General features: G+C 39.2%; 1 long non-coding RNA gene across 16 annotated transcripts in view; it reads right to left on the bottom strand.

Annotated features, from left to right (window-relative positions):
* The window catches only part of LOC129636993 (uncharacterized), a 499,812-nt gene that overhangs the window by 126,268 nt on the left and 355,532 nt on the right, over window positions 1-18,012 (bottom strand). The window lies entirely within an intron of this gene.

The raw sequence follows: 18,012 nt of genomic DNA, 5'->3' as shown, positions 1-18,012 counted from the left end.
TCCTTTACAACCCAGTCAGCAATTGCAACGGTCAAACTAGATGTGTTTTTCTTGGCATGGCCAAGCTAAACTTTTGTCATTCACTAAGCAGACATCCACCAAATTAGAAACACTGGGACAGGCAATTTCTCTGATGTTTTGGTTTCAACAGTACTGATCTGTAATTATTTCTCCAAACAAAAAGAAAGTGTTTGACAGAGACATTTAAAGACCTAAAACAACTTTCTTATAGGAAACACATGCTTTCTCCAAATTAAAACACACCATTATGCTAATAGAGGGACACTCAGCAAGTGGAATTTGCTAGGGATTTGTTGCGAGAAGGGGGAGTCCTGTGGGGGCGATGAGAAGGTAAGAGACAACTGACTTTTGTTAGCTGTCCTGAACAGATGCCAGAAGACTGAAGTCCAACAAATGTGTCCTTAAAATGACCCTCTTATACACACTGGACAAGTATCTTTTTGCTTTTCATGGGACTGTATAAATTTCAGCTCCAGAAAACACATGGAGAATGAACTTCTGGTTTGTATTACTGCCTTCTCACCTAGCCCCTATATTGGATTATATGGCTCTTTAGGTTTGAAAACAAATAGGTCTGTACACAGGTATGGGGGGTGTTTTGTAACTTCTATGGTACAACCTGATGTGAGAACATAAATTCAGCTCTTTCTCAGAAGGCACTTCATCTTCTGTCTCATTTTCCTTCTATTTTCAAAACCCACTACAATCTCCACAATTATCAGAAAGAAGTGACACATTAACATTAACACACTTAGTACTTGGAGACACTTGAATTTGGAAATGAGGGATTTATAAAGCATAATAATAGTCAGGAGGAAACTTCTAAAATTAAGTACTTTTGGTAATTAGTGGCATAAACACTGATGAAAACAATGAATTTCAGGATGTTCCAGTAAACCTCTAAATTACTCTACACGTAAGGGGTGGTTTCATTTGTATGATGATGAGTCCCAGGAAAGCAAAGAGAAAAGTTCAGGGAGGAAAATTTTGCAGAAGTCACGTTTTCTAGATTTAGCTTTAATAAAATTAATAAGAATACTGCCAATATTTTTTTCTATTTATCATTAACTCATATTTTTCCTATCATCATCCTTAGTCTTAGGACGCTCCCTCCATATTTATTTGACTTTATCCAAGTGCCTTTTGGATCCAGTTTGGTCATGGCAAAAACCCACAGAATCATCAGGGACCCAGAATTTGTTTTTGGTTTGTTTGGTTTTGCTTGTTTTCAAGGTGTGTTTTGCTTTGTTTTTGTTTGCTAAAAAGAATATTCCCTGCTCAGTCCATCCCCCCCACCCCTCGCCCAATAGCTTTCAGTTTGTTTACAGAAAATGTTCAGGTTCCATAAGTATCATCCCCACATTATCCACACTTGCACTTAGCACATTACAGCCCCACATCAAAATGTAAATGGTATCAGGAAGGGACATCAGTTTAACCTCTTACCAATAATCACTGCTTCAGTATGAACCAGGCTATCTGCCTATTTCTAGAAAAATTAATCATTCCCTCCTCAGATAGTTGTCATATAGCCCAGTTTTTCCAAGCACTTTCCAATTTCATGTAATTACTCCTTTCAAAAGGATGACTCAGACTTTTACTTACTTATCATTTTATTTGTATATACTCATAATATTTTATATAAATTGAAATGTCAACTGAAAAAAAAAAATCTTGTGTCAAAGTATGTGACTTGCATTTTCATTCTGACAGAACAGTATAGGCCTGGGGAGTTTGCCTGTCGCCACCTTAAGCAGTCACTGGCGTGTGTCACGGTGGTTTGCATACATGGCCCAACTCACTCCCCAGACAATGTCTCCTCAAAGGCAAAGTCCACTGCTGGTGCTCAATAAATGTTTCCCCATGATTGGTGGAAACCAGGATTCTAGGTGGGTCACTCAATTTTGATGTAAGAAATAAATGAACTCAACAACATGTGCACTAGTCTGGGTAAACGTGATCTGACATAGAGAATTACTGGAGAAAAAGTGGTCCCAATCAACAAATGACAACACGAGAGTTTTAGAACAGAAGTTCTCAACCAGGAATGATTCTGCTCCCCATGAAATCTTTGACCATGTCTGAAGACATCTTGCGGTTGTCGCGACTAAGGGGGATCCTAGTGGCGTCTCGTGGGTAGAGCCCATGAATGCTGCTAAACATCCTATGATGTACAGAACAATAGGTCAGAATTACCTGACCCCATACTACCTGTCAATAGTATGGAGGTTGAGAGAACCTTCTCTAAGGCGTTAGATCCATGGATTTAGGTGGAAGAGTTGGGAGGTGGGACTTAAACCCTCCCCCCAAAAATGTACAGATTATTTCCTTTAACACTGGCAACAATTCCATGCGGCAGAAATTATTATTATGATACTTTATGGATGGAGAAACTGAAGTAAAGTAACTCATTCAAGGGCATACAACTAAAGCGATAGAACTGGCATTTGAACCCTGGGTCTCTTAATCTCTTAACCATTCCCACAAACTTTGCCTTTACTGGGATTACCTACGAGATCCTTATTTCCAGTTAATAAAATTAAAGACACCACAGAAAATGTAATAGCATGTTAACAGTAAAATGCAGTAAGAGGAAAAAAATCATGATGACAGGGAAAGAAAGAAAAATAACACACTAGAAGTGAAAAACACACTTTGGTACACAATGACTAAAGTTGGCTTTCAAAGTCAGTTTTGACTTTCCAAGTGGACAAAGCAAACTCGGAACTTGGAGGAATTACACAATGCACATTGTTCATAAGATAAAAAGCCAAGCAGTCTTACAAAACTAAACACACTCTTCCCAGAGGTTCTAGCAATGCACTCCTTGGTATTTACGCCCCAAAGGTTGAAAACTTATATCCACACACACATGTCTGCACACAGATATTTATAGCAGATTTATCCATAATTGCCAAAACGTAGAAGTAACCAAGATGTCCTTCAGTAGGTGAATGGATAAATAAACTGTGGTAAATTCAGCACTAAAAAGGTAAGAATTATCGAGCCATGAAAAGACAAAGAAGAGATTTAAATGCATATCAGTAAGTGAAATAGGCCAATCTGAAAAGGTTGTATGATCCCAACGACATGACATTCTGAAAAACAAAACTATAGAGACCATGAAAAAAATAAGAGGTTCTCAGGGGTTGGGAGGTGGGGAGAAAAGGGATGAATAGGTGGAATAAAGATGCTTAGGGTAGTGAAACTACTCGGTATGATACCATAAAGGTGATTATGCCATTATATATTTTTCTAAACCCAAAGAGTGTACAATGCTGAAAGCGAACCCCAGTGGTAAACTATGTACGCTGGATGATAACAACATCGATGTAGCATCATCAGTTGTAACAAATGTACCACTCAGGTGGCAGATATTGATAACAGGGGCAGGAAGTATGTGGGAACTCTCTATACCTTCTTCTCAATTTTCCTATGAACCTAAAACTTCCTTAAAAAGCAAGTATATTTAAAAATAAAAACAAAACAGCTCCATCAAACAAAAAACAAAAAACACCAAAAAACCCAAAACAAAAGCCTGCTAGTTACTCAGGAGGAATCAAAGCTTCCTAGTTCAGAGCACTGAGAAATCTCTCTCAGAGTCTTCCTAAATAGGTCATTACTTTTATACTCAAGAATATCTTGATAATAAATACAACAGCAAGTTTTGTTTGGCCATTTTTTCCAGCATCCCTCAGAATCCAAAACAATTTGCTCAAAGTGAGAGATTATATGTGGAACAAAAAGGTCCAAAGGTACAAACCTCTTATGTCTGACTGAGATTAGGTACCCAGACCAGAAGGATGTGTGGGCTGCAACACCATGTGTTGCTCCTTTGGGGATCCTCACTTTACTGTTTTAGAACTCAGTTTCCACAGATGTAAAATGGGAATATTAATAGTATGTACCTTGTTGTTGTTGTTTAGTTGCTAAGTCATACCTGACACTGTCCACCAGGCCCCTCTGTCCATGGGATTTTCGAGGCAAGAATACTGGAGTGGGTTGCCATTTCCTTTTCCAGAGGATCTTCTGGACACAGGGATTGAACCTGCATCTCCTGCATTGGTAGGCAGCAGATTCTTTACCACTGAACCACCCAGGAAGCAATATGTACCTTGTTAGGCAATGTTTTATCATTTTTTAGGCCATTCAGCAAATACTAATTGAATACTTAATTAACTTTGCCACTGTCTGGGGCCTGGACCCGGGTGACAGAGATGAACAGGACAGTTCGCATCCCTTCTGTGACGAGTTACAGCTTAATGAAAGAGATTCACCAACACATACAACATAGAGGGCTTCCCAGGTGACACTAGAGGTAAAGAACCACCCCCACCCCCCACCAATGCAGGAGAAGCCATAAGAGAGGCAGGTTCGATCCCTGGGTTGGGAAGGTCCCCTGGAGGAGGGCATGGCAACCCACTCCAGTATTTTTGCCTGGAGAATCCCATGGACCAAGGAGCCTCGTGAGCTACACTCCATAGGATTGCAAAGAGTCACTCATTCAGTCAGTTCAGTTGCTCAGTTGTGTCTGACTCTTTGCAACCCCATGAATTGCAGCACACCAGGCCTCCCTGTCCATGACTAAAATGACTTAGCACATGTGTGTACACACACACAATATATAAAATCGTACACCCAACAAAAGCTTACTGAGCATCTAGAATGGGCTGGGCACTGGATTGCAATGGATATATCCATCATTTTGTTGCTTTATAAGTGATCACTGCAAACAATTTTTTTCTTTTTTTGTATTCTTGCACTGAGGGAAGCTGAGTGAAATAGCAAAGTGACTAAGTGGAGCAGATCTGAATGAGAAGAACTTGCAGGGCTGCTCCTACTCTTGTAAAGGTCTTGCACCTTTACTCAAGGAGGCTACATCCATACTGCAATCTACGTGAGCGAGGCTGTCCTGAAGGTGTGCATGCCCAACCTGCACTACCAGACTCTCTGGCCCTGGAGTCCAGCTAACCACCCATCTAACTCTAGGCTACAAAAATCATTCAGGTTGGTCCTGAGAAACCAATAGCAAGCTTCTATAATACAGGATCAGATAAACAAAATCATGGCATTCCTTTGAATGTGCAGTGTCGAATCTATCAGTTCCATGAATCCAATTTGCTCAGTCAATATTACTAACATCCTCTGATGTTCAGCTCTGGCAGGAGGTACTCTTTCCTCTCTGATCACTGGGATATAATAGAGATTCATTTCCCTTCTGAAAGGAAGCTCTACCAAGAGAAAAGGGAAAGAGAATGTGTTTTGTCACCTCAGGTCTAAAACCATTGTATTTCTCTTCTGGCAATCATCTTTAGACATTACAATGGCATGCGCAGGGCACTGCTTAGCATTTGTTTTAATCCGTGTGCTTTGTCAGTTCCACCCCAGATTGGATTCATTCTTCTCCAGAAATCTCAACAAATTGAGTTTGATTTTTCCTATGAAATGCCATTTGGCTGCACAAACATGCTTGACCCTACTGAAGGGCACAGACAAGAACACCAGCCTCTCAGTGATACAAACCCAGCCCGGATGAGAAACATCAGAAGTCTTCAAACTCCCTACGCTTTTCCCCTCTAAGAGTTCAAAAGGTCTAATTCTTTCCCACTTAGCTCTTGTCCATTCCCAGATCTGAGCTGGGAAAGGAGAATGCAAGAGTTTATTTTAAATTATAGTTGGCTTTAAAAACTCACTGTGCTTTCAGTTCTGAGAATGAACAAAAGAGAACTGTAGTTATCTGAAAAGACAGAGAAAAGGCTATGATCACTAAATCATGCTATAATCTGCAACTGTTTTGTTATTATTACTAATAACTCTACCTAGTGTACTGTTAGACAAGATATATTATCTAGAAAGCTTATTTGACCCAGAGGAATTTCTTCTCTAAAACAACAAATATTGATGTGGACTTAATTGATGTTCAAATGAAGTTCATTCTCCCAGAGATAAGATGTTTAAAGATATAAAACTAACCTATTAGGGTTGATGCAGTTGATAATATGCTAAAAGACTCACTAATTTTATTGATAACACATATTTTCAAAACTAAACCTAAAGCTGGAATTATTTTTTGACCAAAGGCTAATAAATGAAAGATGTTTCTAATTTTTATAATAAGCGTAAACTTTAGAGATTTATTTCGCACCCATAAAACAAGTGCTCTTAATACTTTCAAGAAGCAAAGTTTCTAATTAAGGGAGGTAAGACTTTGATAAAAACCCTTAAAAATGGAAAGGCCAATAATTGCAATAATTAAATTGATTATTCTTTTTGTGCCATGATGAACAAGTGCTAGTTGTAACATCAATTTTGACAATGATATGACAGTTAATGTCTAAGATATGAGATTATCTAGACTATGTATTGTGTTTTTCTTTAAAGAGGTATAAAATGAATATGACAAGGAGCTATTAATTACTATTCACTTCATCAAGAAAAGATTCATGCAGAAGGAAAGCAGGCTTTTAGGTGGTGTCCATTTGTATCTGCCTACTTTAAAAACTAATACAAAATTTAGTGACATTTAGCGTGTTGTTTGTGTTGCACACTCTATTTTTCTATCACATTATGTAATGGGAATTAAGAGCTTTCTCTTGAGCAACACCTTCCAGAATGAGACCAACAAAGAATGCCCCTTGAAGAAGAGACGTGATGCTTCATCCTTTTACATTATTTTTCTTTTAACAGCGGCATTGAACTACCACCTAGCGATACTTCTCCCCACATTTTAATGAGCATATTTTTAATTGTATAAAAAACTTCAGAGTAGTACCTGAAAATAGAACATCCCTAAAATGCTAGGGTCTATTTCATATCAAATGACACTTGTTTATTTATGGCATCAATTTATTTTTCACTTTGCAATTACGTAAAAATAGCAATAACGTGGCAAGGGAGATGATGCGATTGATCCACATGCTGAATTATTCATTCGATTTCAGTTGTTGACTTCACATCAGACAACTCCCTATGTACAGGGCATAAATCACGATGAATCTTTTTTTTTGCCACAACCACTCAAAGAATCTATCTAATGCTTTTTGTATCCATTTATGCATATAGTCAGGAATTCCTAGTATTCCCTTAACTAGGTCCCAAGTGGTACCATACGTCAAATGCTGAAGGGTGGGGCTCCAGCAAGTGGTCTCCAGGAAGAGGGATTCTCTTTGGATGAAGGTCAGTTAGTGGGTTGAGCACATAAAGAATTTTCTAGATTCACTGTGTAATCATATTCATAGCACCAAAATCTCAGCAAGGTAAAAAATGCCCCTGGTGAGGGTGGTTGTTTCAAACAGTTGAAATACAAATCCTAATCTGCTGTGGTTGCTTAAATGGTCTTCACCATGGACCAGACTGAACCCCTTGCCTTCACATTGTGTGAGTTTAAAGGGTACTTGATTATGGAAGGCTTCTCTCATTATCTAGGGTAAGTTAGGGACCTTGGTATGTGATCTCATAGCATATGTAGTTCCCTTTATGGCATGTGCCCATGATACTTAGTGAAGTTACTGGCTTAAGCTCATTTGTCCCCCAGACTAAATACCTATACCTCTACTTTGCAGTCTCCTCACCTAATCGCTGGCACCTAAAAGACACTGTATAAAAATACTGACTTATTAAGTAAAAACCATTCTCACCACTCAGCAATACTTATAGCTCTCTTGGACATAAGAATTGTCCTCTTTGATGAAAAGGCATATCTTAACGTTTAAACAAATATATTATAAAACATGAAATAAAATACCATTATCTCATCCTATATCATTTTCTGATTCTCATAGCCTACTGGTTTGACAAAAATACTGGTAGTGGTGGTTTAGTTGCTGTTGTGTCTGACTCTATGTGACCCCATGGACTGTAGCCCACCAGGCTCCTCTGCCCATGGGATTTCCCAGGCAAGAATACTGGAATGGGTTGCCATGTCCTTCTCCAGGGGATTTCCCCACTCAAGGATCGCACCTACATCTCCTGCATTACAGGTGGTGTCCTGCACTGCAGGCAGATTCTTTACCACTGAGCCACTAGGGAAGCCTCTATCATTGTCTAATCCTCATATCCTACTGGTTTGGCAAAAATACTAAATTAATGTAAAAGATTTCACCCAGGATAGAAACCACCATTTCCTAAAGAATCCTTCCATTAGAATACTATTCCTCCATCTTTGTCCCAGGAAGCTGAATTTGCAATATAGTAAGATCTACTTTTATAGTAAGATCACATTTATGGATGTGAGAGTTGGACTATAAAGAAAGCTGAGTGCCTAAGAATTGATGTTTTTGAACTGTGGTGTTGGAGAAGACTCTTAAGAGTCCCTTGGACAGCAAGGAGATCCAACCAGTCCATCCTAAAGGAAATCAGTCCTGAATATTCATTGGAAGGACTGATGCTGAAGCTGAAACTCCAATACTTTGGCTACCTGATGCAAAAAGCTAACGACAACCCTGTATGCGAGACAGCAAGAGACCCAGATGTATAGAACAGTCTTTTGGACTCTGTGGTAGAGGGAGGGGTAGGATGATTTGGTAGAATGGCATTAAAACATGTACAATATCATATAAGAAATGAATCACCAGTCCAGGTTCGATGCAGGATACAGGAAGCTTGGGGCTGGTGCACTGGGATGACCCAGAGGGATGGTATGGGGAGGGAGGTGGAAGGGGGGGTTCAGGATGGGGAACATGTGTACACCTGTGGCAGATGCATGTTGATGTACGGCAAAACCAATACAATATTGTAAAGTAAAAAAAAAAAATAATAATAATTAAAAAATTAAAAAAAAAAAAAGCTGACTCATTTGCAAAGACCCTGATGCTGGGAAAGATTGAAGGCAGGAGGAGAAGGGGACAACAGAGGATGAGATGGTTGGATGGCATCACCGATTCAATGGACATGAGTTTGAGTAAACTCCAGGAGTTGGTGATGGACAGGGAGGCCTGGTGTGCTGCAGTCTGTGGGGTCGCAAAGAGTTGGACACAACTGAGCGACTGAACTGAACTGAAGATCTATTAGCTTAATATAAATAATAAAGACACATTTTCATGGTCTAAAAATTCCCAATCTATGCCCAAAATGTTAAGAATGGTTTTAGGGGTAAAAGGGTGATAGGTAACTTAAAAATGTTTCCTAAATGAATATAGGAATAGGAATTTTTTTTAAATTTCATTTTATTTTTAAACTTTACATAATTGTATTAGTTTTGCCAAATATCAAAATGAATCCACCACAAGTATACATGTTTTTTACTTTTGGAAGTAGATAGGGGGACATTAACTACTAAAATATCTATTTCCAGACAAAGGAACTACTCTATTAGCAAAGTGAACAATATTTATGCTCTGGACTTGGTAACAGATGATATAGTCATATCTATTTAATAAGGTAAATCTCAGTCTATGAGTTTCTTCTAAGTGCTGACAGAAACAGCGGCTGTTACAAAGTCACAGATTTAGATGTAGATAAAAGTCTATCATTTATTTGAATAGTGAATTTTAATATTTTGGTTTATCTACTGTCTTCCTTATACCACTATGGATCTAGCACAAAGCAGGGACTCAATGAACATTTGTTGAGATACTACATCAGTGAATTAATTTCTTCACCAGAAAAGTCTGAGTTCTGAGAGGTTACATTACTCAGAGAGAGACTGTAACTCAAAGTATATTGTTGGATATTCCCTTGGCCATCCTGCCTTTGTGCCCAAGTGTGTCCATGTCCTTACTGAAACTCCTGATTTTCTATGGTGTATTGGAGACATCTGGCATCAGAGCATTGCTGTCGGATACAGCAAACTCTTATTCCCTCAGCTTGTCTCACCTTCATTCCTGGCCAAGCACTGGGCTCCAGATACGAGGCAAAGGGAAGGGGAATCTTGCCAAGTGCTGAGGAAAGCCTGCTTTGCCTGGTTGCCAATGCCTGGGATTTGGCATGCTAAGGCATCTGTTGTGGTTGCGGATTTGAGTTGAGTGATTCCTGCTGAAAACACTGTGAATAATTCTAACAATGTCACTGCATGCTGTTGCCCTGCTCTTTCTCCTCTCTGGGTCATGTTTCTAGCCACAGATGATTAGCAATAAACACTAATCAGTAAACTGGTCAGAAAAACAATGCCAAAGCCAAGGTCTGCCAAAAGTGCACTCAGAGGATACTGGGTTCTGATTTTGTTTTTTAAGTGGGTTTGGGGGAAGGGGGCGGAGGACTGAAAAAGAAAAGCAGCAGCAGGGAACTGATCCTCTGGCAGATTAAGCATCATCAATCTTTCTTGTTTTCTGAAGCTAGAAAATAAAGTCTTAGAAAGTTTGTACCACATTATTTCTTCCACATGTAGGTATGTGATAGAGGCTGGATCTCCACGAAGGCTCAAATTAGAGTCTTGTTTCCTCATGCTTGGTAGTTTTCCATGTCTGTTTGTTGAAGTGTGTGTGTGTGTGTGTGTGTGTGTGTGTGTGTGTGTGTGTGTGTGTGTATTATGTATTTTAAAGACATCGCCAGTCTAAAAATACACCTGCACCTAATGGATAACTTTCTCAGACACACGCCCCATTTTCCCTAGATGTCAGGAGCACAAACTGCTTTTTGGGTTAACATAACCAGTGAGAAGGACTGCAGTGTTTATGCTTAGCCTCATCTAAATGTCATCTTATAAAAGGAGCATTAAAATGAGTAACTTTAGCTCTTTATCTTTTAAACTTAGAGTAGCCAAACAAGACTATTTCTCAATGCCACTGACTCTCTTACTCCACAACCTTTGTTCACAAAATCCATCCATTACAGTACTTGATCTGTGCTTTGGCCACATTTCATCTTAAATATCCAGCCTTCCAACATCCAAATTTACATTTCTTCTCCTTCCAGGAGAAGCATCATCATCATCAACATCTTCATCATCATCCATGTCATCATTCTCTTAAAGTCTTACTATACGCAAGGCACTACACTAAATCACTTACACACATCATTTAGCCCTCACGGAAGCTCTGTGAAGTAGATGCTAGCATTGCTTCCATTTCACAGGTGAGGAAATCAAGGCTCAGAGAGGTTATATAGCTGACTCAATATCACACAGCTTATAACAAGCGGAGCTAAATTCTAATGCAGGCATCTGATCCAGAGCTCATGTCCATTACACTAAGACAGAATTGGAAGCTTGAGAAAATAGCATCTCAAAGGAAGAGGGAATTTAAAGTTTATCTGTTTTGAGATTCTTAATCTAAGTTGTGTATCATACTCATGTGGGAAATTTTAAAACACTGGTGCTCCAGGCTCTTTTGAATCAGAATCTCAGGTGCCGGGCCATCGGTACTAGTAACTTAGGAAAGATCCTCAGACGACTCTAACGGAAGATGGGAATGAGATTTGGTTCCCAAATTTCACCAAAGATAGTGTCATCCAAATTGTTTTTCAAACTATAATAGCTTTTTTTTGAGATGCAATTATCATATAGGTCATCCATTAAAAGCATTCAATTTGATGGTTTCCAGAATATCCACAGAGTTGTGAAACTGTTACCCAAATCAATTAAGAACATTTTAATAACCCCCAAAGAAATCATGTAGCAGTCACTCTCCATCACCCTACAATACTTTCTAGCCCTAGGCAAGCATTCATCTACTTTCTGTCTCTACAGATCAGCCAAATATTTTCTCCATTTCATATAAGTAGAATTGCATTATCCCATTAGTCCTTGTAACAGTCTTATTAGGGAGATAAATTGGTATATTTCTTAATCCTTATTCTGCCACTTACTATGTGAATGGGGGCTTATTATTTCATTTTCCTATGCCCCCGTTTCCTCATCTGTAAATGGACATAATAAGAGCACCTACTTTAAAGATTGTTGTCTGGACTTAATGAATTAATTTATGGACCTTTGTGGGGACAGATATGGAGAAGGCAATGGCACCCCACTCCAGTACTCTTGCCTGGACATATTAAGTGCTCTATTATTATTTCAGGATGGATAGGTAGAGAATGCAGTTAAGTAAAAAAGTATAAAAATGTATAACCGAAAACAAGAAAAAAAAAATAGCACTGTGAATGAATGATAGAGACCTGAAATGAAGAGCCCTGTGTAAGTGGAACGATTCCCCCCAGCGCCATCTGACTGCATCTGACCATGACAGTACAGGGACTCTTAAAACCAGAGGGTTCTGGGAGAGAAGTTCTTCACACTTTGTGTACACTGGAGACATCTGGTGAGCTTTCAAGAGGACAAAAGGATACCTGGCTTCTAGCCTCAGGAATTCTGATTTGATTGGTCAGCCTGGGGCTTGAGCATCAATATCTGTTAAATGCATCTTAGGTGATTCCAAGATGCAACAGATTTGAGGTCTATTACAATAAGGAGAATGGATCTAAACTCTGTCTGGAGTCAACAATGGCCATCGATAACCTGGTTAGCACCCTAATGTGGAGCTGAGAAAAAATCACAGTGCTATCCTTCAGACTGATAGCTTCTCTCATGAAAAAGAATAAAACACAAAAACATAAATGTGCAACCCCTTGCCCTCAAGAAGGCACACTTGCATTCAATATCCCCAGTCTCCTTGAGCATCACGGCAGCCAAGAATAGAGATGAGGACAAAGACTTTCTTAATTTCATTGTTAAAGGGTAAAACAAATGAGCCGCCTCCAAGTGCTTAAATTTTTGAAAGAAATGTGTTCATGCAATGGGTCTTTTCCCTTTCTCTTAATCTCTGTATTTAAATAGAGGGGTATTAGGTAGTTTTCCTAATCTTTCCTTCAAAATAACTAGGGATAAAAATGTACTTTAGGGTTTGAATTTCATCCTTAAGTAGCTTATGAGGATCTTCAGAAATCAGTAGGAAACTTAAGGAGAGCCAAATATAATTATAACAGAACAAAGTGAAGGTGGTGATAACTTTGTTGTTGAAGTCACTCTCCAAAAGACATAGTTCTCAATCTGAACAATAATACAATTTGACAGTCACTAAAGAAGCATCCCACAAAAACTCATGCAGAACAGTAAATTGCATTAACTATTAGTGGGGCCTGGAAAGTTGGGTTAGCCTTTAAGGAGCAGGTGTGTTTCACCCACAAGCAAAGACAGGAAGTGAGCAGAGTGTGAGGATGTGACTGTGATTGAGAAGGCCGTCAGCAGAGGGGAAGGAACTGAAAATGATCATATCCCCATTCATATATATATATATATGTTTCTTCCTGGAAAGAAAAAAAAAAAAACTTTTCATGGAAATTAACTATTGCCTGTCTGTAACCATAAGCCTTGGTTCTGAAACTAACTGGTGAGGCAATGACAGAGCACAGCACAGCTTTTCTCAATGTGTCAGAAACTGCTACTTATGGTACATGAAAAATTTGTTAGGGGATTCATGGATGGATTCCTAAATTTGGAATAGTTTTGTTTATTGAAATGGACCCTAGAAAAATATACACTTAGTAACACTGAGTATTATCACCTAGAATGAGATTAGAGGAGATACGTGGATACTTAAGTAAAGTCAATAAGTATATTACCATAAAATTGTGAAGGAGGACAGCAGTTCAGGAAACACCAGGACAAGAGTGAAAAGGATAGGAGAGTTAAGTTGCTGCTCAACCTTTTACTAGCCGAGTGACTTTGGATGAGTCATTTAATCTGTCTGAGCTTTGGTTACATCATGTGTAGCATAAGGTGTTCTGTTAAAATCCTGGAAGCCAGAAAGGATTAAAAATTCTGATCTTACAAAGGAGCTTCAAAGATGCTCTCACAGGACCAAATATCCAACACCAGATTATTATTTATAAAGCACTGAGGAGACCTAATGTTATAAATGAAAACACATTCACAAAATTTAGTTGGTCAGTCTGTGGTCACTTCATTAAGAAGCCAGAATTTAATATTGACTCATTACTAGTGGGAAGATATATATTCCTTGGACTTTTATATTGTGTTCCCTATACTTTATCATGAGATAATCCTCATGGTGCGGGGTGGGGCATGGTCACAGATAAATATATATTAGCCTGGGGCAGATTCTTCCCCAAAGCATTTTAGATCAGCACAGCAGTTAAGGACATGGCCTATGAAAACAGATTTGAGTTTGGATCTCTGTTTTTCAATTAATAATTATAATACTGTAGGGAACTAAAATAATTGAAACTGAAATAATGTTAGGAAAGCCTGAATTTTCCCACCTGTAAAATGTAGATGCAGCACATATCCCATGGTACATTCCCTTTCTAAACTATGAATTAATATCAAGTTTGTTTTTGCTCATCATGCTAAGACCACAACAGATGAACAATTAAATGAATGAATAAGAGGCTGTGGGGGATAATATTAGGTAGTGCCTGATATCAGAGAAGGCAATGGCACCCCACTCCGGTACTCTTGCCTGGAAAATCCCATGGATGGAGGAGCCTAGTAGGCTGCAGTCCATGGGGTCGCGAAGAGTCGACACGACTGAGCGAGTTCACTTTCACTTCCATGCATTGGAGAAGGAAACGGCAACCCACTCCAGTACTCTTGCCTGGAGAATCCCAGGGATGGGGGAGCCTGATGGGCTGCCATCTATGGGGTTGCACAGAGTCGAACACGACTGAAGCGACTTAGCAGCAGCAGCAGCAGCAGCAGTGCCTGATATAGAGCTCTCAACACATGGCAATAGTAGTGAGAGTTCATATTTATCATGGATATCTGTTTTGGTAACTACTAACCCATGGACTTCTGGAGAGAAGCACAAATGCCAGGAATAGGTCATCACTTTGTCCATCCCCACCCTAATTACAGTGATTGGTTTGGAGATGGGCCAATGACCCAATCACAGCAGTGAGACACTGGCAAAGAGTCCTGGAAAGAGATCATCAATTTTTCCATCTAAGAAATGAATCAGAGCAAAAGTAGGATCTCAGATCACTGCAGCCATTCTGTGAGTATGTGGAATCTAACATAAGTGCCGGTTTTGAGAGACAGGTGACTGGGCAAGGGGGAGAAACAGGGTCACGGTGACATCATTTGAGCCACGCAATAAAGTGATAGGAGAGTCAAGTCTACTCTGGTCTAGTTGATTACTAAACTTTACTGAAAGCTGTTTGTTTTACAGCTTACAGCAATTTGAGTTATGTCAGCTGCAACAAAAGAATCTGCATATAGCAACATTATCGCCATCATTATAAATAACAAAAATTAGGATCAAGTATCCACAATTCAACAACTTAACATTTTTAGTTTTGCTTGGCCAAAATTTGAGAGATGGCTTAGCTTCAAGTTTCTTCCACTTAAGACAGAACACAGCCAGATCCTTCTTGAGTGGCTCATATTGGTTCTTTCCTAATGTCCTGAGAGGTGGGGATCTGACTAACACAAATGTTTAGAAAGGGAAGTGTGCAGACACTATGCTTTTCTTTTAAATCCTGTAAAACATCCTGCCTCCCTGGTAGACAAACAGTTCAGCCATCCTTTTCCCTGCAGTGATTGCTTTCAACACATCACTATAATTCTCTCCTTCCCAACTGATCTGTGTGGGACCACCTCCTCAAATCACAGACAACTTATTTTTCAAAGTAACATCTGGGACCACAATTAAATTCACTCACACATCAGAAGCTGCCCATTAGTTGATACTGGACACATGGTATCATTTGAGAATTAATCAACCGCTACCTTGGAGATGAAGTTTGAGGCATTAAGAGGAAAGACAACTCCAAGTTTTCCTTTCCTCCACAGGAGGGATTTGTGTTCAGATAATGTTCTATGATCTAGGAACTTGAGAACTAATTTCATGGTTTCTGTTTTCATCCCCCAAAGAATACAAGAAACTTGTTTTTAAAACTCATTTGCAATAATTATATCATACAACCAACAGGGATAGGTGCTATAAAATGACTCAACAAATATCCAAGAAGTGTTTTTTTTATTTTTATTTTGAGAATTCACCAATATATAGGCCACACAGAAAAGGGGAATGAAGATTCAAAGTTGAATGAAACATGGTATCTGCCTTCAAGATGCTTACAGTCTAGGAGAATAAAACTCAGTGCTGGGAAGTCCACTTGAATCACAGGGTGGGGTACACACCTACTCCTGATAAAACTTTAAAGAGTGGCTCTGCAAAAGTTAAGCTCATGACTTCTGAAATCCAAGTATGGGTTTGAGATCCAGCTTTTCCACTTGCTAAGGGCAATACATTTAATGCATTCTTCAATCTCAGTTTTCTCATATATAGGATGGGTTAGCAGAAACTACCAAATACAAGTGGCTGCTCTCCAAAGATTAAAAAAACTTACACATGGAAAGCACTTACACATGAGAGCTCTTACTCTCATGCTTGGCATAAAAAGAACACTCAATTTATTTTATTTCTTATGGTTTTTTTTTTTTAAAGAATATTCAGTATTACTACAGTAAATCATTTGATGGTTTACTGTATATAGGCACATACTTTACCCCATTTAATCTTCACAACAACTCTCTGAGCTAGATCTTATTATTTTTCTAATTTTCACACTAGAAGTCTAAGATTTCCTCAAAGTTAAATACTTTTGTCCAAGCCTTCTAAGCTGGTAGATTGCAGAGCTAGAATATCCTAGACCTAGGTCTTGTTTGCTATAACTCATTGGAGCTACAAGGATGGAATCCACATATATAACATAAAGTTGTCCAGTCTTTTAAAATCACTTTCAACATGAGATATTCAACTATCACTTTCATAGGCATATGCAGGGACAATGGTTGAACCCTACTTTCAGTTCAGTTCAGTTGCTCAGTCATGTCTGACTCTCTGCGACCCCATGAATCAAAGCACGCCAGGCCTCCCTGTCCATCACCAACTCCCGGAGTTCACTCAAACTCACGTCCATCGAATCAGTGATGCCATCCAGCCATCTCATCCTCTGTTGTCCCCTTCTCCTCCTGCCCCCAATCCCTCCCAGCATTGAGTCTTTTCCAATGAGTCAACTCTTCACATGAGGTGGCCAAAGTACTGGAGTTTCAGCTTTAGCATCATTCCTTCCAAAGAAATCCCAGGGTTGATCTCCTTTAGAATGGACTGGTTGGATCTCCTTGCATTCCAAGGGACTCTCAAGAGTCTTCTCCAACATCACAGTTCAAAAGCATCAATTCTTTGGCGCTCAGCCTTCTTCACAGTCCAACTTTCACATCCATACATGACCACTGGAAAAACCATAGCCTTGACTAGATGGACCTTTGTTGGCAAAGTAATGTCTCTGCTTTTCAGTACGCTATCTAGGTTGGTTATAACTTTTCTTCCAAGGAGTAAGCGTCTTTTAATTTCATGGCTGCAGTCACCATCTGCAGTGATTTTGGAGTCCCCAAAAATAAAGTCTGACACTGTTTCCACTATTTCCCCATCTATTTGCCATTAAGTGATGGGACCAGATGCTATAATCTTCGTTTTCTGAATGTTGAGCTTTAACCCTACTTTAGAAGGTATATTAAAACAGACATGAGAGTGACTTATGGCTCAGGAGGTCTTTAATTCTAGTTTAGTTTAAAGACAAAACTACCCACCAGTGTTGTACATTGTACTTAGCAACCTATGACTTTGTGGCACGATATACAAACATGTGCCATGACCAATGATTGAGAGCTGCTGGTCCACACTGAAGATTGAAGGTTATCACAAGGAAAGTCAAGCCACCTGTTTCAAGTCTTCTATCCTATCATCTCCACCCAGCTGCCTCCTGAAGAGGTCACACCCCTTGGTGAGTAGACTTAATATTCATGACTCGAAGTGGAATGGGATTGGTATACCAAATCCTCTCTAAGGATGTGGTTTCAATGAGTGAGCAAGAAAAGAGATGGACACTTAAAAGAGGTGGATAAGTGTTCCTGAAGTGACACACACTAGCAAAAAAAAAAAAAAAAAAAAAAAATCTCATCCAGAATATGGGAAGATTTTAGACTTAGTGGATCTGCCATGGACCCAAGTAGTCATGGCTCCCTGACTTCTCTCCAGGGAAATCTATCTTTGGAGAAAAACAATTCTATTAGAATAAAGCATATTTGGGAAGGGA

Source organism: Bubalus kerabau, chromosome 1 (genome assembly GCF_029407905.1).
Source record: "Bubalus kerabau isolate K-KA32 ecotype Philippines breed swamp buffalo chromosome 1, PCC_UOA_SB_1v2, whole genome shotgun sequence".
In the NCBI taxonomy this organism is placed as follows: domain Eukaryota; kingdom Metazoa; phylum Chordata; class Mammalia; order Artiodactyla; family Bovidae; genus Bubalus; species Bubalus kerabau.
Note: the sequence above shows the minus strand (reverse complement) of the source record. Positions and strands in the feature narration are given on the sequence as shown.